Consider the following 26,513-nt stretch of genomic DNA (forward strand, 5'->3'; position numbering starts at 1 on the left):
TAAAATATTTAAGAAATGATCAATCTTTAAAGTACCTAAAATGTCCTCATCGCCTCCTGCTATTCTCAGGGGAAGTCCATCTTCATTGCTAATGAGAAAATAAACTAGATAGGTCCATCTAGGAATGTCCTCATTACCTCCTACATAGAATGAATCCAATATTACAAAATACTCCCTAAGAAACAATAGTTCAAGTGAAATAAACACATGAAAAATGAGAGAGAAAAATAGGAATATACTTACCAATAGGCATTGTCATCACATCTATGGCCATGCTACGTGTTGAGTGAGCTTTATTGTTTTTTTATTGTGCCAAAATATCTTTGTTTACATACATACATACATACATACAAGGGCACAAAAATGAAATCCTAGATCTCCATTGATCTCCACAATCCATAAGATCTCTCTGTATACATACATACATACATACACACACACATACATACATCCTTTGCATGGTTTAGAGGTATTGCCATTGTGGCAGAGGCTTCTACAAAGGAATGAGCCTCGTGATTATGACATTTACATAGATGCATAACTTGTCTCTTCAACTCCTTACACTCAACTCTTCACTGAAGTTATTCTTCTGAAAATGAGAATAGCTGTTACAAATTCTTGGGAGTCAAGGGACCCTGAACCTATCCTACATTTTTTGAAGACATGGGAGAAGTTACTATTGACTTTAGTACTTCATAACATTTTGGATCATATAGTGATGCTCAAATTAACAACATCAGTAGATACTTGGGATCCTCGCAAGGAGAGCATGCCAATACATGCATAGTTACATCCTTGGCTTCCATTATTGGGCTAGCATATGGAGCCTTTATATCCAACCATTTGTTATAAGTTGGGGAATGTGCTTCATATGTGGCATTCAAGTGATGCATCTGCATATGCAATTTTATCATCTTGCAAAATTGTATTTGATCCTGCTAGGTAGGAACAAGTGATTGTTCATTTTATTGTACCTAATTTGATGACAGTTCTACAAGAATTTGTAGTCAACCCAGATAATCAACAACTAGACCAATTTAATTGGGTTATGGCTTGGACATCTGTTGTTCCCATTTATAATATGGTATCAATGTTGGAGGCACAATTTTTTTCGAAGTGGTAGTAGGTTTTGTATAATTGGCTTGGTTCAAATCCTGATTTTAATCAAGTAACACACTAGTTTTTAGGGTGGAAAGGACTATTTTTCCCCGAGCTTCTTGCTAATGAGAGGATAAGAAGTAAGCTAAATGTATTCCTTGAAATGATGAATCAAGCTGTAGAGGGTATGACTGTGGAACAACTTGGGGCTAGAGAGAATGTAAGCTATGTTAAGGTGATTGAGCAATGCCAATTTGAGGCACAATAGCAAGCCTTAGCTTCCATGGGAAGTGGGATTCACTTGAATAATTCCATGGGTGCACAACAATGTAGTTTTAATGAAGTGATTGATGTTAGAATATATAGTCAACTGATATAACTAAGATAGGGGGGGAATCAGTTATACAACTATTTGCACAATCATTAACTTTAAATAATCCTAACCATATGAGTAATGTTAACTAAAACCACAACAAGATACTCATACACAATTAACACCAGATATGTTAACTAGGGAAACCCTTGATCAGAGGGAAAACTCTGGTGGGGATGGTACCCACAAGATGATGTACTAATATAAATATTATTTGTTAGAGGATAGACCTTATTAGGAGTTTTTTATAACATTCAATACATATGAGTTCCTGTTAAGAGACTTTGAATCCTTGTTAGGAGATTCCAACTCTGTTAGGAGTTGTGAAAGAATATAGGTGGACTCACTGCCCAAAAAAACTTCAAGGCTAAGATCAAAGAACCCACTATCCAAATGATCTCTATATTATTCCTTGTAGAATAATAGAAATAAAATGTATTTCCTTCCTTTTTCTTTGCCCTACTAACCAGACTTCTACTTTTTCAGATCTTGTAACTAGATCTCATACTGTGCATCCAATGATCCCTTGGATCTCTTACACGAATTTAGTAAGCATTCTACTCCTTGCACTGCACACTGATACTTCACATCCCACTTGGTCCTCTAATCCAAGTTGCATGACAAACAAGAAAATAGCTTTCCTTTATACCAAATCTTCATAATAATTCCTTGAGTGGGCCTTAGGGCTTTCCCAATTAATTAAAATAAGATAAGTAATTAAATCACAATTACAATAGCACTTTCATCTCACTATCTATACAAAACTTCACATCTGTGACTCCAAGTGTTGCGCACTTGTTGATGTCATCACTTGACTGTCTTTTGTCTCTGGCTATCTGCACATCACCTCATTATATCTTGGCTAAAAGATATAATGAAAACATTAGAAACTACCAAACAAATGCTCTATTTTTGTGTTACTCTCGGTAAATCAATTGTAACTTCCATAAAACTTTGATTCAAACTTAGTCCTCTTAACCATGTCATAAGGACAACCTCAGGAACATGTCCTCGATTGTGCATAATCTAACTCTTCCTCAACTTTTGCACATCATAATATTACTGACTGCTATTCTTCCAATCTTTACAAAATTATTGCTATGTTGACATCAATGACAAATACAGTCATGAATACAACAATCAATACTTTCCAATACTTAGGATACTCCCCCAATGTAGTATCATCAGAATTCATGCTAACAATCAAAACATATGCACAAGAACATGACATCCAATTTTTCCCTAAAGTGGGATGCACACATGATGGTCTTCAAGTTTATGGCTTTGGAACTATTAATATCTATCTAGATTCTGTAAAACAACAAGTGCTTGCAAAATCTAGAGATAGATGGGTGATTGCATCATTGGATTAGGTAGTTGAGATGCACCATAATCAAACTGGAGGAAATCATTGATAAACCAAACATATAATGAAGAGAAAACTTGAATGCTGAAATGAAAGTTTGAGGATCAAACACCTATGCTAGAGTTACAACCAAATGTGAAGTTAATTTTAGATATGGTAGAAATAGGTATTCAAAAGTTTGATCAGACTTTAAGGCATGAAAGAGAGTCTGTGGCAATATATCCAAGAAAGTGTTATGCACTTTGTGACAATTTGTGGCAATATATCCAAATATCTAGAGGACTATAAGTTGTGCAATTTGTCATGTATTGCATCTGCAATTTCTTATTAAGCTTTTATTTTTTCCTCATACACTTTATTTAAAAAGAAACATATAAAGGAAAAAAATATTATGTAACCAAAGTAAGACTAAAAGTTATATTGCATTTAGACTGTAAAGCATTATGTAAAAAATATTCAAACTGTGTATGTACAGTTAGTCTAAACTTAACATATCATTGTGAAATAAAATATAAAAGTGTAATTAATCTCTAAAACATTATTTTATATAAGTTAATAATAAAAAACATCCTCTATTTTTTGAAAATAAAATCAAAATGACATGACCAATCGCCATTGGCTACACTATTGCACCTCTTCGGTCAAGGAAGAGAAATATTTACTACTATGATTACTCGACTAGATGAACATTGTAATCAATATTAAATATATTGTGGCCATGGAAATGTCAACTATGATTGGAGATAATAAATTGAAAATCCTAATAGGGAAAGGTGTGTATGAAAATGTATATAGGGCAAGTGATTTCAAAAGTGATAAAATCTATGCAATAAAGTGCTTGGAGAAAAAGAAAAGAGGAATACCGAAGAGTATAGATAAAGAAATAAAAGCCATGCAATGTTTGAAGAATCCAAACATAGTGCATTTGCATGACACAATCTCCACTAAAAATATGTTTATCGGGCAATGGAATATGTAGGTGGTGGTACATTGACCGATCTCCTCTATTCTAAAGGTATCATTCTATTCTCTCTCTTTTCCCCCCATTTTAGTGTTTATGTTTTCAATTACAATCATACATTAATATTAGAACATAAATCAATTTCTATATCAGGAAAACTAGAATAATTAGTTTAAAAAAGATTTGAGTCATTGGATTTCCTATATAAGTAGAAAATCGTATAAAATATAGGTTTCATTTTTCAAAATTTGAATATTACCTCCTTAAATATGAAGGTGGAAGGCTCAAAGAAAATAAAGCAAGATTATATTTCCAACAATTTCTTTGTGCACTGCAATACCATCACAAGAAAGAAGTGTTTCACAAAGACTTGAAAATAGACAGTTTGTTAATAGATAGTGATGGCAATCTAAAGGTCTCTAACTTTTTCCTATGTGAATTACAAACAAAAGAAGAAATGAAGAGAAAATTATTACAAAATACAACATGTGAAACTCTTGAATATGCTGCTCCAGAGATGTTCTACAAGGTGTGACAAAGGGTTTCAAAGATAGGACATTGACTATGGATAACGAAAATGAAAGAAAGGAGAGTTTTAGTGTTGCAAAAAGTTTTTATCATAAGTCAACGATTATTTGGATTCTGGAATATGTATGTAGTTGGATCAAATTTTCTGTTGTTCCAAGATCTCTTTGTGTACACACACACACACACACACACACACACAATAGTAATACACACACACACACACACATATAATAGTAATATATGTATTACATCTGCATTTTCTTTGCCATTGCTTATAAGAGTGTTTCAAGGTTGGGAACCACTTCAACATCCTTTGCATGGTTGAGAGGTAATTTCATTGTTGTAGAGGCTTCTGCAAGGGAATGTGAGTTCATGAGGGCATGACAATGAGATGAAGAGATAAATATATATACATACATACATATATACATACATACATACATCTGTATATGCAATTTTATCACCTTAGAACATTTTATTTGATCTTTACTCAATCACCAAGAGATAATATAATCTGTAAGTATAGATTTTTGTATACTTAGTTTGGTATGAATAGTTTCAATTGAATTCGTTTGAGGAGAGCGAGTTTACTCATGATGATAATGGCTCCATGTATTGGGTCTTTAGAGGAAAAAGTCTTACAGAAGATTAGATTTTGTTCATGGATATGGGATGATTCATTTGTGATGCCAATATATCCTCCTCCATATTGAATTTCTATATCATAAAATTGCTAGATACAAATCACTTGACTTGGTCTTCTAAAATGCTATGGGCTACTTGGAATTGTCAAACTTGAACCATTGAATTGTACATTCAGATTGATGAACCAATAGTTTGAATCACTAGTTTCATGTTCAAAACCTTTGGCCTTTGAAATGTGCTTTGATTTTTATTTGTGGTTCATGGACTATTATGAACCAAAATACACCTAAATGTTCTTGGAGACATCTAAAAGCATCTGCACACATTGATATGAACCATTCAATATAAATCACAGAGTCTTTGATTCTCAATACTCTGATCCAAGCCAAGAGCCTTCTGAACATTGAAACCACTAAACTACCTAGGAAACTAAACTTATCAAATATATGAACTTCCACCTTGAACCAATGGGACCATTTTGAAATAGGTTCAATAACGTTCAAAACCCAAGAGGGACTAAGATATAAACCTCAAACAAGGGTTGCGTGCTATGGTGGGGTACAAGGAAGATGGTTTTGTGAATGACTAATTGGGAAAGTTGAAGAAAATATAGGTGTCAGTTGCAAGTAGTTTCATTAATTTGATAAGGGAATCAACTTTGAAAACAAGATGATCAAAATTGGCATGTCCATCCTTATGATAGATGTCTCTATCTTAAAATAGAAAATTACCTCAAATGACAAGTAACAAATATTAAATGTATGTAAAATTAGAAGAACATTCACCTATAATATTTTTGAAAGACCAAAATGTAATTTGGTGGAAAAAGCCATGAGCTATGTGGCTCCACATTGTGGCTATTCCATTTTCTAGTAGTGGAAACTCTTCACATTAAACATGAAGATCTTGAAATTGAAAAAGATTACTATTAGAGATCTATATTTGTGTTTTAGTGATAAAAAATATACAATCTAATTTTAAGAAAAATAATAGTCTTAAATGTATATGATTAAATTAAAACAAACAAGAGTACTAGTTGTAGTTATATAATTCTAGTATTATTGATTATGTTAAACAAAATGTTTAATAAAATAAGTACGATGTAACATAAATGGATCATCTACTTGATCCTATTATGACTTAATGTGAATGCATTCGAACATTACCTGGATAATATTATACACATGATCTTTACTCAATCACCAAGAGATAATATAATCTATAACTATAGATTTCTACATACTTAGTTTGGTATGAATAGTTTCAATTGAATGCAAGGATAATTGCTTGTGTGAATTCAAGACATTGAATGACTAATTTAATTTAGCACAAGTACTATGCAAGTGTGTATGTAAAAGTTACAAGAGATATGGAAAACCAAAGCTATTATATATGAACAAGAGATACATGTTTAGAAGGAAAAAAAAAACATTTACATAGGTACTTCTTCTCCCCTTGAAGAAAATTGCAAAGCAAGGGCACGAAGATCATAAGGGCACAACACAACAACAAAATGCAATGATCAAAAGGGAACAACAAGAAAATCGTAGATCTCCACTAATCTCCACCAACATTCACAGCTCTCCACTTTTTTTCAGAGCTCTCCACCCTCTTTCACGCGTAGCTCTCCACAATCAATCAAAACAAATGGGGAATGATTAATGTTGTCTTTTTTTTTTTTTAATAATCCATAATCCATAATCCATAATCCACAATCCACAAGATCTCTCTCTATATATACACACATACATACATATATACATACATACATGAAAACAAAAATGCACTTTCTAAGAGTTTACAATTGTTCAACAAAATTAATATTTTACAAGATAATGCACTTGAAGAACTATTAGCTCAGAAGCAAGAACATGGTGTTGAAATAGCACAAAAAGTGCTTGAAATGAGAGGTCCACAAGTGAGGGTGTTGACCAATCTTGAAAAATTGAATGCTAAAATGAAAACTATCGATGATCAAACACCTATGCTAGAGTTACAACAAAAATATTCAAAAGTTTGACAATAAAAATTTAAGGCACAAGAGAGAAGAAGAAGGAGCAGCTTTAGAAAGAGAAGGAAGAGCAGCTTTAGAAAGAGACTGCATGACAGAAAAAAGTAGACAACATAGAGAATATTATGGGAGCCACTAGATAGATTCCAGGAAAGTGTTGTAGTAGGTACTATGACATTAGAAACACCAGTTAAATTGGTCTAGTTGCTAGAGTTACAATGCACTATGAAGTTGATTTTAGATAAGGTAGAGGTAGATATTAAAAAGTTTGATAATAAAAATTTAAGGCACGAGAGATAAGGAGAAGGAGCAAATTTACAAAGAGAATGAGGAGTAGCTTTAGAAATAAACTGCATGAGAAAAACAAGTAGACAACATAGAGAATGTTATGGGAGCCATTGGATAGAATCTAGGAAAGTGTTGAAATAGGTACTATGACATTGGAAACACTAGTTAAATTGGTCTAGTTGCTGATTAGCTGGGTTGATTACTTAATTACTATATGATCCAATGGTAAATTTAGTTATTATTTTGACATACATGAAAATATTATTATTATTCATTATTATATAAACATACAAACATGAAAAAAACAATGCACTTTCTAAGAGTTTATAATTGTTCAACAAAATTAATGTTTTACAAGAAAATGCACCTAAAGAACTATTAGATTAGAAGCAAGAACATGGTGTTGAAAAAGTATAGAAAGTGCTTGACATGAGAGGTCTGCAAGTGAGGGTGTTGACTAATCTTGAAAACTTGAATGCTGAAATGAAATTTGTTGATGATCAAACACCTATGCCAGAGTTACAACACAATGTAAAGTTGACTTTAGATAAGGTAGAGGCAGATATTCAGAAGTTTGATAATCAAAATGTAAGGCACAGGAGTGAAGGAAAAGGAACGACTTTAGAAAGAGATTGCATGATAGAAACAACGACTAGACAACATAGAGGATATTATGGGAGCCACTGGATAGAATCCAGACAAGTGTTGTGGTAGGTACTATGACATTGGAATCACTTGCAAGTGTCTTTGAGAATTTACAGTCCAATATCAAATGCTTATAAGAGTGTTTCAAGTATTGGCACAGTCTTCCTGTGATGATCCCAAGTATCAAATGCTTGTAAGAGTGTTTCAAGTTTGGGAACCACTTCAACATCCTATGCATGGTTTAGAGGTAGATTCATTGTGGCAAAGGCTTTTTGCAAGGGAATGAGCTTCATGATTATGACATTTACACAAAAGAAGAACTTGCTTCTTCAACTCCTTACACTCAAATCTTTACTGAAGTTATTCTTCAATTTCTTGCATATGCAATTTTATCACCTTGGAAAACTGTATTTGATTCTGCTAGCTGGGAACAACTGATTGTTCATTTTATTGTACCTAATTTGATGACAATTCTACAAGAATTTGTAATCAATCCAACCAATCACCAACTAAACCCATTTAATTGGGTTATGTCTAGTTTCTTTCTAAAAATATTTGCTATGATGTGTTTTTGTAAAATTTCTTGTGAACTTTGCCCATTTTTCCTAGTCTGCATTATTTTTGTAGAGAATCTTAAGGTAAGTCACTTAGCATGGGTTGAGTGAGTTTTATTGTTTTATTATTTGGATTCTAGAATATGTATACAATTGGATGAATTTTTCTATTGTGGTAAGATGTAATCAACACCTTAAAAAAGATCTCTAAATATACATGTTTAGAAGGAAATACAAGCAGATACCTGTTTAGAAGGAAAACAAATGAACATTTGCATAGCTCCTTTGAAGAAAATCGCAGAGCTAGAGCACAAAAATGAAATCAAAGAGTAAGGGCACAAAGATTACAAGGGCATGACATGGAAACAAAATCATAGAGAAAGGACACATTAATGAAATTGCAAAGCAAGGGAATGCAAATGAAATGCAAAGATCACAAGGGCATGACAACCAAATTGTAGAGCAAGGGCATGACAATGAAATGCAGAGATACACAACAACACAATCACAGAGAAAGGCACAGAAATGAAATGCATAGATCACAACAATGAAATGCACCAATTACAAGGGCAGGAGAATGTTCGGAGCTCTCCACCCTCTTTCATGTGCATCTCTTCACCACAATCAAAACAAATATGAAATGATTTATGTTGTGTTTTTTTTAGGTTTATATTGAAGGGTGCATCTCAATTATGATGAAAATGTCGATATTGCGACAACGTTGGGGACAACTACAAAAAAAAACATGAAGGTGACCACAAATTACATCGTTGTCGCAAATTGTCATCGCAATTTGACCCCAAATGTTGTATTGCAAAGTGAAAGTGAAATTGACAGTGTGAAGTTGCTAGATACCTCAATGGATTGAGGTTTCCCATTCAAGAAGAACTAAATTTGTTGTGCCTTGTTACAACTAAAAAATGTTATCAATTAGCCTTGAAGGCGGAAGCTAAATTAAAGAGAAGACAATAGCAAAACAATAGGGGATGAGGTAGAAACCAAAGCAGAAGAGGAAATTTCCAAGGAAGAGGACACAACCATGAAGAGAACAAGAAGGCCAAGCAAGAAACTTGTTAGAATGAAAGAAGTTAGGTAATTTTAGAGGTAGGAGAGGTAATTCAAAAGGCATATTTGGTGGTAGAAGGGCAGACCCAATGACATGCTTCAATTTCAACAAAGAACACTATGCATCTAGGTGCCCAAATAGAGCTAGCACAAGATCACAAGGTAAAATAATAACACATTTAGTACAAGATGATGAATACAAAAGAGAAGGAGATACCCGATTCAGATAGTTTTCTTCAAAGAGGAGAAAATTTGATGATAAGGAGAACACTTTTGAAGGTGCCTACAATCATGTAGCCTACACAAAGAAAAATAATCTTTAGGTCTACTTGCAAATAAGTAGTTAAGGTATGTAAAGTGATTATTGATTCTGGATCTATTGAAAATTTAGTTTCTCTTGATATGATTTAGAAGTTAAAGAGCACCTCATGCTTTTACCTATAAGGTTCCATGGCTAACAAAGGGTTAACAAACTCTTCTAAATGACCTAGCATGAGTTGGGTTGATTTTTAGATTGGAAAATATAAGGAAAAAATATTGTTTGATATTGTTTATATGGATGCACGCCACCTTTTTTTGGTAGGCCTTGGAAATTTGACTTGCAGACACAACATAATGGAATGTTTAATGTGTATACCATCAAGAAGGATGGAAAGATAATTATATTGATTCCATTTGGTGATCATGAAGAAGTGGAAGAGAATAAAGAGAGGGAAGCCAAAATCATGATGGTTGATAGGCAGGTTTTCTTATAAGACATGAAGGATGAACTTAAGCCTTGTTTTCTTTTGATACCGAAACCACAAGCACAAGAAGTAGTTGAAGATGAAAAGAAGGCTAAACTAAAGAAGGCAATTCCTAGTGAGGTGAAATTACTTATGGATAAGTATAAAGGTTTGATTTCCAAAGGTATGCTAAAGTATTTACCACCTATAAGAGATATTAGTCACTGTATTGACTTCATTCCTTGGGCTACCTTGCCAAATAAGGCTGCATACAAGATGACTCCTCAAAAAAATGAGGAGACCGTTAGAGAAGTGAAGGAGTTACTAGATTCTCATCTAATTGCAACAAGTTTAGTCTATGGTTGTACCTCCTATTTTGGCACAAAATAAGGAAGGAACATGGAGGTTGTGCATTGATTCAAGGATCATTAACAAGATTACAATGAGATACAGGTCTCCAATGCCAAGAATTAAAGATTTCCTTGATTTCTTAGGGGATGCAAAGTTTTTCTCCAAGATTGACATGAAGAGTGGCTATCATTAAATTAGGATGAGGGTTGGAGGTGAATGGAAAACAACTTTTAAAACCAATGATGGTTTGTATGATTTGAAGGTAATGAAATTTGGGCACTCTAATGCCCCTAGTACTTTCATGAGGCTTATGATTGAAGTTCTCAAGGACTTCAATGTCAAGTTCATCATAGTTTACTTAGATTGCATATTGATTTTCAACAAGACAAAGGAGGAACACCTCAAATACATTGACATGGTTTTGAGAAGACTTCATGAGGAGAAGTTGGTGATAAACTTGGAAAAGTGCTTATTCATGTAAGAGGAGCTAGCCTATCTTGGTTTTGTGATCTCCTAAGGAAACTTGAAGATGGATAATGACATGATAAGTTCTATAATATCTTGGCCACCTCCTAAAAAAATTGGAGATGTTAGAAGTTTTCATGGTCTTGCTTCATTTTATAGGAAATTCATAAGAAATTTTAGTCATTTATGTGCTCCTATGTTAGAAACTATTAAATGTGGAAAGAGGTGTAAGTTTGTGTGGATTCAATCAACTAATGAAGCCTTTGATTTTCTTTAGAAAAATATTAGTGAGCAACCAATTCCTTCTTTACCTTATTTTAACAAAATTTTCCAAGTGGAGTGTGATGCTAGCAAGGTTGCTATAGGGGTTGTTCTTAGTTAAGAAGGCAAACCATTGGATTTCTCAAGTAAAAAAACACAATTAGTCCAAGAAGAAGTACTCTTCATTGGTTTAAGGTGGAGACATTACTTATTACTAAACAAATTTGTTCTATGTACGGACAACCAAGCACTTAGTTTTCTCAATAGACAATACAAGCTAAGTCATAGGCATATGAAATGGGTGGAGGCCTTGCAGACCTATACCTTCACCATCATAGGAACGAAAGGCATAGCCAACAAGGTAGTTGATGTACTTAGCAGGAGGAACATGATAGTCTTACAAGTTCAACTAGAAAGTGTGGGAATCAAAGCATTAAAAGACATGTATGCAACAAATCCTAATTTTGGTGAAATCTACAAAGTATGTATGGAATTTTATTATAGATATCATGTTGAATTTTTTGATTTTTTGATGCATGACATATTTCTCTTCAAAGGGGCACAACTATGTGTGCCTAGGTGTTCTATGAGGTCAAATATTATCAAAGAAAACCATAGTGGAACCATGGGTGGACACTTTGGTTTGGATATGACCTTAGAGTTGGTTAGAAGATATTACTATTGGTCTAAAATTTAGACTAATGTTAGACACTTTTTGGAAACATCTATGATTTGTCAAAGAGCCAAAGGGAAGATTACAAATGCAAGGCTATATTAACCTTTTCCAATACCATCTTAGGCTATGTGAAATCATAAAAATGGATTTTTTGATGGGGCTTCCAAAAAAACCAAAAGGACATGACAGTGTGTTTGTTGTAGTTGATAGGTTCAACATAATGGCTCATTTCTTGTGATGAAAATCAACCAATGATTCTTCACATATAATAGATTTGTTTTTCAAAGAAGTGATAAGGATTCATGGGCTAACTCTCAACATAGTTTTTGACAGGGATGTGAAGTTTGTGGAACACTTTGGGAGGACTTTGTGGAGGAGACTTGGCACCAATTTATCCTTCTCATCATCCTATCACCATCAAACTAATGGAAAAGCATAGTTATTTTATAGAACATTAGGAAATTTGTCAAGGTCGCTCCCAAGGAAACATGGAGAAAAGTGGGTTGCAATCATACCCTAATATGCATTTTCATATAATTACTCCATCAATAGGAGTACAAGAAATTTGTCATTTCAAGTGGTGTATCTGATTCATTATAGAGGGATTCTAGAATTGAGAGACATGAGTTCACAAGAGCAAGTTAGTGTACAAGGAGATAAGATTTCTACAACCATCAAAGAGACCCATGATGAAGTCAAAACACAACTCCCACAAACCTCTGAAAAGTATAAGAAGCACGCATATTAGAAATGGAGACACTTGGAATTTGAAGTTGGAGATTTAGTGTGGGCTAATCTCAAGAAGGAGAGGATACCAAAAGATAAACATACCAAGCTCATGTTGAGAAAAGTAGGTCCTAGGTACACTCTACTATCACTAACAAAGGTATGCTCTGATACCACTGATGAAGGGAAACACCACCCTACCACCTCACAACAAAAAATGCAACATGATGGAGACAAAGAGATGAAAAAAATGCTTCATTAAACATCCATTAATACTTGAAATTCATTACAATATTCTCCACATGGAAAACTCCAAATTCTTACAATATAAGAGAGATTTCTCACTAAGAGCTTCAAACTAGAAGAGCTTACAACAAAAGAGCTTCTTCTTGAAGACTTCTACTTCCCAAGATTTCTTACAAGAGATTACATTCGAAGAGCTTCACCTTGAGAGTTTGTAAGGGTGGTGTTGGTCCTTCATCAATGGTATTAGAGCATACCTTTATTAGTGGTAGCAGAGTAGTACTACATCATTGCCAAATAGTGAAGAAGTTTAGAACTAATGCATATGAGATTCAATTTCCACCTGATATTGGAATCTCTCCCATCTTCACTATAGAAAACCTCACACCATTCAAAGTAGCCAATGAAGGAGTTGATACATGGAAAATTGCAAAGGTGGAAGACATCAAATATATACCATTGAAGGCAGAACCAAAATAGAGAGAATACTTGACAAAAAAGTTGTGAAGAAGACAAGATGAAAGGAGTATAAACAATATTTGATAAAAATCATAGGATATTCAGATGTGGATGTTGTATGGATGATAGAGGACATCAACAAGCAAGATATCCCTCTACAAGAGCTCATCTCAAGTGGACTTGAAATAAATTTGCATGGGGTGTATGGTGCAGGGCACCCACATTAAGATAATCACGTCATTTCCACACGTACATAGGTCCATCATGTATACTGGGATATGTTAGTTTACATTTTCAAGTTTTTTTGATTCCATTTAGTGTAATAAACATCCATTTTTGTAAGGTACACCTATAAGCCAACATGTCAAAGATTTACAAGTTGGACTATATGCATGTATTTAGTTCATTTGATTCATTTTCAAGGGAATTTAAATATTTTTAGGATAGTCATAATGATAGGAAGCCATATTTGTTTGTATGTATCAAATATTGTTGAAGTTGCAAAAGTGCAACTTGACAATTTTGTACAAAGTTGTAAAATAGAAAGTTTTGATATGCATTATGGAAAATAAATGGACTTGGTGCCTTACTTGGAATAATAAGCATCTAATACTGTTTAAAATAATGTAAAAATGTAGTGTAAACAACTATCAAGAATTTTATAATAAGATTTGGGTCGACTGACATATGAAAACAAATAGAAACTTTAATTTTTCATTATTTTCTCTTTTTTCTAGTCTTCTCTCATGCATGTATGGAAGTAGCAAGGTCTGAAACCTTCATTCATGTTTAAAGGGTCAAAATAGCTTTCAAATGAATTAGGTTTGAAGTCTTGAGATGCCGATATGGGTGAGAAATGCTAAAATCTTTGAAAGGGGGTTTGAAATTGCATCTAAATTAAGGGTTTTGAAAAGAAATTCATTTTCCTCCTCATGCCACCAGACAAACTCAAAAAACCATTGTATTTGAGTTTTAAAGAGTATATTTAAGGATTTCACAATTTATTTAGGTTTATGCTAGCAGGTCCTAAGCAATTTATTTCTCTTATTTTCAAGGAGTACAACCATAAAAACACTTGCAACTTGTAGGCAACAATAAGCCATAGGTTGATACTAGGGATTTGGATATTTTTTGGATTCCCTAGCTGGTCAAATTATTGTTTTGATGAAATCTATTTGATTTATGGTGCTTGCTTCATTAATGTGGCCAAATTAGGCCTCTTAGGTTGTTGTACTTGTGAAGATTTAGGCAGGTCTTTGATTGAGTGGAATAGAAAAACTTGGGGATCTTTACAACTCCCAAACAGGTATTTGGAAATCCCATTGGGTGGGTAGGTTCAATGGAAGATTTTAGAGAAAATTGAAGAAAATTGTTGAAACAGGGCTTCTAGGAGAAAGGCCACTTAATGAAGGAAGTCTAGTGGTTTGAGTTGAGAAGTGAAATCTAGTGATTGGAACATTGTGTTTAGGAGGATTGGAGATCAAAACCAAGGCTACAAGTCACCATTGAAAGTTTTCAATAGGGTTTCAACCTTCATACCTATTGTTTTGGCCAAGTCTTCATAACAAAACATAGGAGTAGAATTTGAAATTTGATTTTTCTGCATCAATTGTGAATACTTGTTAGATGCTTTATTTGTTCACTTTTTTTTGGTTTGTTTATGGTGGCATAATCAATTGGTTGAAGAAAAAAACTGTAGAACATTGATTCACCCCTTGCACCCCACTCCCCCCTCTCAAACACACACACCCTATCCTTAGTGTTCATTAATTCTAACCATTGGTATCAAGGTCTAGTGCCTTAGATTGAGACTAACATCTTGAGGAAGATCTGGAGAGATGGTTCAATGGAAAATATATAGACTTTTGGAAATTGCACTTGAAGATCTTGACACAATAAAAGATGAAATTATGAGGCTAAAAGAAAAGCTCAAGAATGTTGAAGAATTCATTCACCAACTAAAGAATCATTGGAATGATCATTTGAAGAAAAATAAAGGAGCTCATTGAGGAATTATTGGTGAGTGGCTTATGAGCATGTTGTGCTTATTGAGAAGAGGGTTCCAAGCTACACAAATTCATGGAGATCACAAAGACCTCATAGATCTCAAAGTAGTGGGTAAATTGTACAACCTCTTAGAGCATCCAAGGAAAGTACAAATGCATATCAAAGATAGAATAGCAATGGACTGTCAACTTCTGTACCACCTAAGCCTCACATACACGAGGGAAGAGGTAATACTAGATGATCATTATAGACGTAGCTCTCCTTATGGTATTCTATATCTCTCTCTCTCTCTCTCTCACACACACACACACACACACACACACACACACACAGCAACACACACACACACACACACACACACACACACACACACACACACACACACACACACACACACACACACACATGCTCACCCACCCACACACATGCGCACACACACACACACACACAAATATATAACTGCCTTATTTATCCTTATGATGCTTACTTTGTTGATAATGATGCATATGTTTCATTATACTTTTTCATGATGATATATTTAATATCTATTAGATGCAAAATGCTATGATATGATTCTATGTGATGGATGTATACATTTCCTATATGATGTGATGTGATGTTGATGTATTATGCATATACTTCATGTGATGTGATAAAATGTGATGTAGTTTAGATGATAGACTATGCTAAATGAGTTTAATGATGTATTGATATGATGGATACATGCATTATGACATGTACAATGTTATATGGTTTTATTTTAGAACAAAATTATAGTATTGTGCAAAAATGTAAGGCTCTAATTTTAATAGAGCTCCCACACAAGATGACATGAAGATTTCCTTCCAAAAAAGCTATGGAGTCACGGTTGAATGTTTGAGAGTTTTGAGTGGGAAAGCACAAGCCTCTATTGCATCCAACATGTAGGTAAATAACCTAAATGAAGATAATTAAAAATTTAATACATATGCAATAATATATTTGATATTAATTTCCACCTCAAAGTGACTATGTTTGTTTTATGGGAAAGCAATGATAATAATGTACATGACATTGGAATGCAACCTTTTGAGGGTAGATAATGACTTGGACATGAATTGGGATGGTGGGGATACCACTATTGGAGGTTTTAATAATTATTTTAATGAAATTATTAAGATAATTGTATATCTTTAATTGTAGTTTGTGAAGTAATTAATGCAACATTTGCTATTTTTACTTTAGAGCATATAGAGCATGATGAACATGTTGAGCATGATTAGTATAGAAAAGTACATCAAAAACATGATGTGCCCCTATCAGGTAAAGAGTACCACTGTTATTCTTTTAAATAATTTCAATTTCAATTGGTGTATCTGATTAATGTAAGCTTTCATATTTTTGCTCCAAAGGATCCTAAGAGTGTTCAATGTTGTTAGAATTGGTAATCTTTCCTTAGCTGTATTTATTAAATGAGATAAACAAAAGTATCTCTTATATTATTTGTCCTCTAGTCCACATGTGAGGACAAGTCCATTTTGTAATTCCTTTATTAAGGAAAATAGTTATTCCTCCTTAAGAGGATTATGACACTTGTTATGCACACACTTATGAATGTGGCAGTCATTCACATGGGAGTTACAAATAACTCCTTCTCTCATCTCTTTATAAGAGATGCTTCTCTCTCATTGTAAACACACAATCACGATGTAGTTCATGTAATGAGCCCTATGGCTCCACATTATCTCCCTCTCTCTCTTTCTTCATTCTTAGGCATTTGCCTCATTCATATAATTCACAAGGGGTTTTCTTTGCTTTCCCCTTTCAAAATCATTGTCTCCCCCTTTATGTTGATCTTGGAAAGCTCTTATGAAGTATTATAAATATTTTCATCACAAACTCTCTTGGATTAAATTATAATTCTTTATTTTTAGTTCATTTTGATTTCATTATTTCTAACATGGTATCAGAGCTACTAATCCTTGTTTTGAGTTTTATGTGATGAAGGTTGTCATTCATTGGAAGCACATTGTATTAAATAATCTCTACCTAGGTTTCTCTATTAATAAAATTATTAATTTTTTTTGCTCTTGTTTTAACAAGTAGCATTTATCAATTTTAGTTCAATAGTATTTATTATTATTTTTATTATTAAATATTTAAGATAAAAAGTTACATTATTATTTCCCTAACATTTTGGGGATTACTTAAATAATGATAATTAATGTTATTTATACATTATAGTCAATTAGATTTAGTTCTATTCATATTATATATTTTATTTCTCTCATCTATTTCTTTTGTAATATTTTATACCTATTTTTTTTAGAACTTATGAATTTTAAAATCTTATTCAACTTCAATTTCTATGTCACACCTATTCAGTTTTTTGTTTTTTTTTTATATATAATATTGTCCCTACATTTAAAAAAAATATAATATTTATCTCTTTTTTAAATATTTAATCCAAATATTCTAGTTCTTATAGAAATTATGGACAATTTCTAATTTGATCTGTTGGCTTTCTAATTTTTTTTAGAAATTTCTTTAATATGTTCTCTTTTTCTAGAATCTTTCCTTTAATCTCTTGAATTATCTCTCTTTCTTTTCAACTATTTATACTGCTAATTTCCTTCATTGCATGTTTTTTAAATTTCATGTTCTTGTTTTAGGATAAAGTTTAAGTTCTCTTGGTTTGCAATTTTTTTATGCTTCCTTGATCTTCAATTTTTTTTGTTTGCTCTCGTTTGGTCGCTATGACCTTGAAGCAGAGGGGCCCAATCCATCTCTGATCAAAGGCGCTGCTTCCATGATAGTGTTGCCTTCTGTAGCAACTGTTCTTGTTGCCTTTCTAGCTTGTGTTTTCCATTGAAGGTTTTTGAGGTTTTTTATCAAACATAGTCGTATAAGTTGCAAGGATTGGCCATTTGAATGAGGCAGTAATGGGGGTTCTTTTTTATTTTTAGTGGCTGCGTTGCTTTAATTTGTTGAGTGCTTTTGCACAAAAGTTTCTTTTTCTAAGATTTTATTGTTTAGCCATTATTGTAGGTTACTCCCTGCATCTCTTGCATCATGCCCTCACCATGGATTCTCTCCAGGGGCACCGAAATAAAAGGGGTTTGAAAAAATGGGCTTGCAAAAAATGACCCTTCGCTTTTGTTGTGCTAACATTCCAATGGCGGCACCCAGAGAATGCTCAGTGATCCAAACATTTTCACAACCATATTTATCAGCATTTGATTTAATTGCATCAAATTCGGTGCGAAAATGAGATGTGGTGTGTGTAGACACCTAAATCCTTTAGAAAATAAAGTATTTTTATTTTCTGAAAAAATTTCTGATGACATCATCATTAATTAATTTATTTTTATGCCATTAAATCCCTTTATCTTAGTTAAAAATATTTAATTAAGAAATCCCTCCCAAAAATGTTTAAATCTTATTTAAACATTATTTCCTTATTTATTAATTATTTAATTAATAAATTGACCAAAAAACCCAAAATAAATAAAAAATTTATTTTTTGCCTAAAACTTGGCCAATTTCCTTAAGACCACTAACCTCTTCCAAAATCTTCTAATCCTTCTTTAATTTTGATTAAAGGCTAATCCCATCATTTCCTACCCCTAATCCCAACTCAAAATATTTAATTAAGATTAAATATTAATCCTCATGTTTATTAAAAAAATTTAAATAAATATCTCCTCAACCCAAACCTTTGAAATAAATAAAACTTTATTTATTTATTAAAAATCTAATTTATCCTCATCCTAAGAAGTTCTAGACTCTTCTAGAAAGTCTTCATCCTCATCCTAAGAAGTTCTAGACTATTCTAGAAAGTCTTTATCCTCATCCAATGTCTAGACTCTTCTAGAAGATGTCTTTAAACCTAATCCTAATCCCCTCCTAACCTTGTCACATTCCCTAAAAATGGGTTAAGACTTACTAACCCAAGCCAAAGTTAACAAATATCTCCTCCTTCACCCACCCTCATTAAATGCCATCCACTTGCCTATCCCTAAGCTAATCCTAAACCATCCTAATCCATCCTCTAATCATTTGCACAATCCTAAGCAAGCTTAAAACCTTCCTAATCAAGTCCAAGTCAAAATTCCTCTCATCTCCCTCAAAATGTCCCAACCATAAAACTTTATGAAGCCCACCAGGCCATAAATGACTCTTCCAAGCCCTTTCATTGCTCTTAGAAGCCATTATGAGGGTCTTTATGAAGATTTTATCCCTTGAGCCTCTTTTTTTGACTCATCCTTCCCCTTTCCTCTATCCTCTCACCCTATGACATGTGTCACTCCTTGATTGGCTGTAAGGAAGCACAATCCATGTGCTCTCCTCTCATGCAATCTGAGCCCTCCATGAGCTTTTTCCCATCCTTGCATCTTAGCCCTCAATCCCTCAAGCCTCTTGCCTATAAATTGGATCCTTCCCCTTTGCAAAACAACACAATCCATTAAGTAAAGTCATAATTCCATTTTAAGAAGTCATTTTACATCAAAATCATACACTCACACCCAAATTCCAACTCCATTTGAAGCCCTTTTTGAAGCATAAGCTTGAGCATACATCCTATCTATTTAGACAAAGCCACTCAACAAGAGAGCTTCTCATTGAGAGAGCCCATTAATGGCTCATATTCTCAATTGAGAGCTCATCTTAGTCTATCTTGAAGTTTATGAATTTTGTTTAGTTTGTAGAAACTTTACTTAAATTTTGTTTCTATTAGCATACTAACATTGCTCGTATACATTTTGGCACGCCTAGTGGGATCCCGCATGGGTCATCTTTATTAGCTTTTTTAGTCAAGTTGTGTATGTCATTTGCTGATTTTGGCTAATTTTGCTTATTTTTGTGATTGGTAGGATTGTATAAATTGGTTTTGTAAGTCCACATGAGCATGAAGAAGACAAAGGAACTCATAGTCTATCTCATAGTGTTTGCAAATTTTTCAAGCTTATAGGTGGACAAAGCACTTGAAATTCTTCTTCCTCTTCTTGTCTATATTCTTCTTCTATTCTGTCTACTTCTTCTTCTTCTTGAGGGATCTTGGCCTTTTTTTTTTAAGGAAGCAAAATCATACACACTTTTTTTTAAGTGCTTAAAATGAACCCCCAAATCATAATTAAATCCATTAAAAACTAAAAATTTGCAAAAAAAAAAATCTTTTAACAAGTGAAACTAAACCAATTCAATCATTTGCATCCTTGCAACATCAAGGTTTTAGATGCATTCATGCAAAGTTAGGAACACTTCATTTTTGAGAATTTAAAAAGAACTTCAAGTTTTCATTTCAAAAGGTTCAAAATCAACACTAAGTGCACACTAAAATCTAAATCAAACTCAAAGCATCAATCAAAGATAAAATGAACCTCATTTGCAAATATTTTAAATTTCTTTTAAAAATCTCATAAAAACTAAGAGTCCTAAATGGTTGCCAAAATTGTCCTAAAAGCTTTGTTATGTGTTCCAAACAAATGTCTTGTTGCAAAATTTTGAATGTTTCTTAAGTTTTTCATGCATCAAAACAATCTAGGAATATCATTTTTGGGCTTAAAATATGCAAACTAGAACACAAAATCTTGAATAAAAACCAAAGTCCAAAGAGTCATTTTCACTTTTGAGTCCAAAACAATCTTGAATGCTCTAAGGTTAAAACAAAACACTTCAAAGTTCTTAAAACAACACACAAAATCTCAATCTTGAATGCTCAAGCGAAAAAATTTGAATGTTTAATCACTTGTCTTTGAATGCATGTTGCTAAAATCACTCTTGAGTGCCATGGATTAAAATCAATTTTTAAATTTTTTTTATGAATGCATGATTAAAACAAAAAATCCAATCTTGAATGCAAAAGGTTAATTAATCATTACAATATCTCACACTTCATCTTTTGAGGCATAAAAAGAATCTACATTTTAGAAACTTTCTAAGTTATAAAAACAAATAAAGACACTTTGAGTGAATTTGTTGTTGGACTCACCCTCTTTAATCACCCATCATTCTAACCATTGGTTGCAATATCAGTGCCATATATGGGGATGGGTCTACCTAAGAAGGTGTTAAGTGCTCCAAAAAAATCAAATTCCACTCACTTGAGTTTTTATTAGTTTTTCTAAGATAGAAAATTTCTTGAATGCACATTAGTCTCGCTAACACTTCATTTGGGCATAAAAATTCAACAAATCTTGACGTGGAGGGCCTTCGGGTGCGTGCTTGAAACTGAGTTTTACACATCTTTATTTTGGGCTTAAAACAAACTCACACTCAATCTTGAATGCCTTAAATAAAAATCAGTTGATACTTGACGTGGAGGGCCTCTGGGCAGGCAAGTTTACTTTTGTTGACCCTAAATCTTCTTGATGTATTCATTCTTCGATCGATTTTACTTTTGTTAACGCTTCAAGTTGGAATTGAACATTTGCATCCTAAACATGTGTGTTTGCAAGGTCTAGATCTGAAAAACTTAAGCGTCAGTTGGAAAAGAACTCTATCTTTTAGCCCAAGATCATCCAAGTTTTCTCTCCCCTTGTCGTCTTTCGAGGCCATTTTGGGTGCATAAGATTAGGATCCAAAATCTTGTCTTAGCTTTTAAGAGGCCTACTTGGGGATTTCATCACCCCTTGGGACAACCTCAACTCCAGTGTTCTGACGGAGTATAAATATTGAGAGGTGAATCCAAAGACGCCTCTCTTGGGATCAAAATTTTGTCACTCGGGCTAAGCCTCAAGGAAATTTATACCCTTGAGAAGTGAAAGAGGAGAAGTGGGTTACCACTCCTCTCCGCTGTGTGACATTGTTTTGGTTTCACCTATGGATTTGGGCCTCACATACCTTGGGTATATCGAGGACTCCCTAGCTAAACTAATTGTTAGCCTTGTAGACAACCATCTAGGATGTTAATGTGTTTGAAGTGATTGATCGAAACATTTGTAGAATATACACACTCCTTGGTGCACGTATCACATTCTGAGAATCAAAAACTTCTATCTAGTTGTTCCTATCTATTGCTTGATCTTTTACTTGTTGAATTAATATTTGTCAAACTTGGTCAATCCTAGCTTAGGGCACACTTAGCGTAGCACACTAGGTTTAGTATTACATTTTAATTATTGCTTTATTAATAAAGCTTTATTTTTGGTTTGTCATTCATCAAACCCTTTTTATCAATAATTCATTTATAAGTCTTTAGAATGATCATAACGTAAGTTATAAAATTGATTTATAACTTTACATTTTAAATTCTCATATTTTAATTTGTTTATATTGTTTCAAACCCACAAGTCATAGAATTCAGTTATAAGTTATACAATTAATTTATAACTTATTGTTTGGTTATTTACTTTGGTTATAAAGTATTATGTTATAACTTATAAAATTGTTTTTTAGTATTAGCTACTTAGTTTCATTTAATTTGAATTTGAAATCATACTTAGTCAGATATGGCTGACTTCAAGTCTTTTAATTTTTTTAGAAAAGTTTCCTTCAAAAGATATTTGCAGATCCCTTAATTATAATAACTGTTCTATACCAATTTTTTTTTCTTTGCATTGTAGAAGAATCATTCCTCTAACGTTTTATTGTAGGTCTGCATTATTATTCATCTATATCAACTTCTATTTTAAGTTATTCTCTGACATTTTTTTAACTCTAGATTGATTCTTTCAAAGGGGAGAATAATTATCATTACCAATACTTTCATTGGCAGTGTTGCCTTAGATAAAGAGAAATCATAGCTAACAAGAAAGTTGTTAACAACATTAAAACATTTTTTCCTATGTTAAAATGAATTTAGTAAGTCTATTTGAAATAAAATCAGTACATAAATGTCTTTTTTGTCTCTCTCCTATCATAATTAAACCTAAACCTATTGCATGCCTAACCTTTGTAACCCTCTCCTTTAGACCCAAACCCGTACACTTGATTAGTAGAACCCACCAACTCCACTATAATCCCTATGTTGTCATCCCCAGAAGAGGCCCTCATTTGAATACGTACCCTTCAACTTTCATAGTATTGGACCACCACTAAGATTGCATCAAATAATGCATATGCCCTAGCCACCATATCTTTTGGTAGGAGCCCTGCAATATGAATCATTTCCCTTTCAAAATACATGGGATTCCTTAGCTGCAACCCTATCCTCATAGTATCCAAAAGGGTCATTCGTACCATATCCTCATCAAACTTCTTGATGGGAATAATTCCTCCCACCTACGCCTTTGAACCATGCAACATATAACCGCTGATTACTTCATCTAATACAACTACATTCACAAAAGATGGATTAATACAAATCTCTTGAATCTTCATCAATGTTTTGTACTCAGGTAACATATCATATATGTTTGAGTACAATATGGACAATACTTGAGTCTGATAGATAGCTCATGGTGCCCTTGGCCTCAACACCCCATCTCCTGTTATGCTCCTTATTGCATGCTCCACCTCTCTAGGCATTTCCTAAAATAGTTCATCAAAATCTCTCCTCAAGTATGTTGAATCCAATGGAAATTCCCATGTTAAAATGGGAATCATCACTCAAAGATTCAACACTTTGTGATCCATTTCCTCTCTAAAAGCTGCATTCAAAATTCATACGAAATATAAGTTTTTTTATGACAAAAAGGATACTTTTTCATACTCTTCTTTCATATGCTTTACCTTCTCCTAGAACTAGCTCGACTAAAGTTTTTGAGTAAGACTCTAAATGGTTCTCTCAACTTCATTCTCTTTGTTTGCAATTTATATAAGTTTTTTCCCTTTTCTATTCGATTACACTATTGACTTCCCAATGCATGTTAGGGGATTTCTTTTTGTCTTACTTGCAACTATCTATTCTAGTTATATTCCTTTGTAATTGCTAAACTTCTATCATTTCTTTAACATCTCTGTTCATGTATGCACAAAAATTAGGTTTTTTTTGTTCATGTAATATGCTTTTTTGGCTTTCATCATTTTAAAATTTTGGTTATGTTATTTTTTAACAAAAAAAAGTTACACTATTTGCTTTGGTAGTCATTCCTAATGATCATGCATTTCTTTGATTGTGATAGATTTTGGTATTTCAATTTATCAAAAATTACTATTTAAGACATTTTCTCTTTATTCAAAATATTCATTCTATTTGATATATTTTTATAGAAGGATCCTATCAATGCTTTTTAAAGATAAATATTGTTACTTATGATATATTTATTTAATTATATATGTGTGCACACATATATACCCAGATAAATATATAATTTTATTTATGACTTATGATTCAGAAATTGATATATAACCATACATGATATCCATACTTTGTTTATTTTTCCATTGATCTTCCTTGGATACTTGCATTTACCTTAAATGGATTATGAGTTATCTTACACATTTGCCTTCATTGTGATATTTTGATATGCACTTGGTTGCACTTTTATGCTTTTATAGCATCATTCTATGCCCATGTTGGAACTTTATGGTTTAATACCATTGATCTACATGATTTATATGATTTTTTTTTTTGAGTTGCATAGGGAGCCATTTTTTCAAGGTTAACTATGTAGGTCCCCTCAGTATAACTGATACATAGTTTCCTTATCTGGCCCATGGAGTATCCCTCCATTTGATCCTATCTGTTCCACTTTGATAGGATAATATCTTAATGGAGTTTCCCTCCATTTGGTTTTATTGGTTCCACTTTGAAAAATTGATATTTATATGGAGTTTCCCTCCATTTGATTCTATATGCTCTACTTTGAAAGGTTGATATTTATGGAGTTTCCCTCCATGTTGTTCCATTTTGTTCCTCAATAAAGAGGATATTATTATTGGAGTTTTTCCTCCAAATTCAAATGATTTAATCCAATTTGAAGGCAATATGTTGTTAAATCCTCATAATCCATTCCTTTTAGTATCTTAACAAAAATCATGATAATACTAATTTGATCAACATGTCTCTCCTTTCATATATTAATGTGATAATGATTTGCATGCTTAGATCATGAATCATGCATGTTATGAATTGATCACCCATTAATTTGCAGTGGGATGATTCATTAAGTGGACTGCCTATATCCACGTGATTGATGCAATGTTGATGCACGTATCATTAGTTGGCCTTGTCTGTGGTCATTAGTACATTAGTATAATATACTTTTCTTGAGAACACTAATCGAGCTTTTTTGTCCTTGTTGATAATATTTTGAGCATATAATATCAGGTTAACTCCATTTCTTTGAGGTAACATGTTTTATTTTCCTCTCTATTTCTCTATGAAAATTTTATAATCCTTATTCAAAAGGATTTCTAATTTGAATATAAAATGAATTACTCTTTGTGGATAGTTGTCTTGATTCTTGTGTCTATGCTATTTAGGTAATTCTTCCAAGCACATACAAGATAGTATTATGACCTATCCACTTCTCTCTTGACTCTACGAAGATCCACATACACTCACAAGAGACCTTTTGCATAATTGAAGACATTCTAAAAGATCAAGTTGCTGCTATTTAGAATTTCATTGTAAAATGTTGAGTTTAATACCTTTTGATGTAATTTCCCCAAGTAAAGATTAAAGGGGGGTGTTAGAATTGGTAATCTTTCCTTGGTTGTATTTATTAAATGGGATAAACCAAAGTATCCCTTATATTGTTTGTCCTCTAGTCCACATGTAAGGACAAGTCCATTTTGTAATTCCTTTATTAAGGAAAATAGTTATTCCTCCTTAAGAGGATTATGACACTTTTTATGCACACACTTATGAATGTGGCAATCATTCACATGGGAGTTACAAATAACTCCTTCTCTCATCTCTTTATAAGAGATGCTTCTCTCTCATTGTAAACACACAATCACGATGTAGTTCATGTAATGAGCCCTATGACTCCACATTATCTCCTTCTTTCTCTTTCTTCATTCTTAGGCATTTGCCTCATTCATATAATTCACAAGGGGTTTTCTTTGCTTTCCCTTTTCAAAATCATTGTCTCCTCCTTTATGTTGATCTTGGAAAGCTCTTATGAAGTATTATAAATATGTTCATCACAAACTCTCTTGGATTAAATTATAATTCTTTATTTTTAGTTCATTTCGAT

General features: G+C 33.0%; 1 pseudogene; it reads left to right on the plus strand.

The window, feature by feature from the left end:
• LOC149571185 (septin and tuftelin-interacting protein 1 homolog 1-like) overlaps positions 1 to 26,513 on the plus strand; it is a 122,780-nt pseudogene that overhangs the window by 61,683 nt on the left and 34,584 nt on the right.

This window comes from Cupressus sempervirens, chromosome 2 (genome assembly GCF_028749045.1).
Source record: "Cupressus sempervirens isolate cs-2001-9-10 chromosome 2, ASM2874904v1, whole genome shotgun sequence".
In the NCBI taxonomy this organism is placed as follows: Eukaryota; Viridiplantae; Streptophyta; class Pinopsida; order Cupressales; family Cupressaceae; genus Cupressus; species Cupressus sempervirens.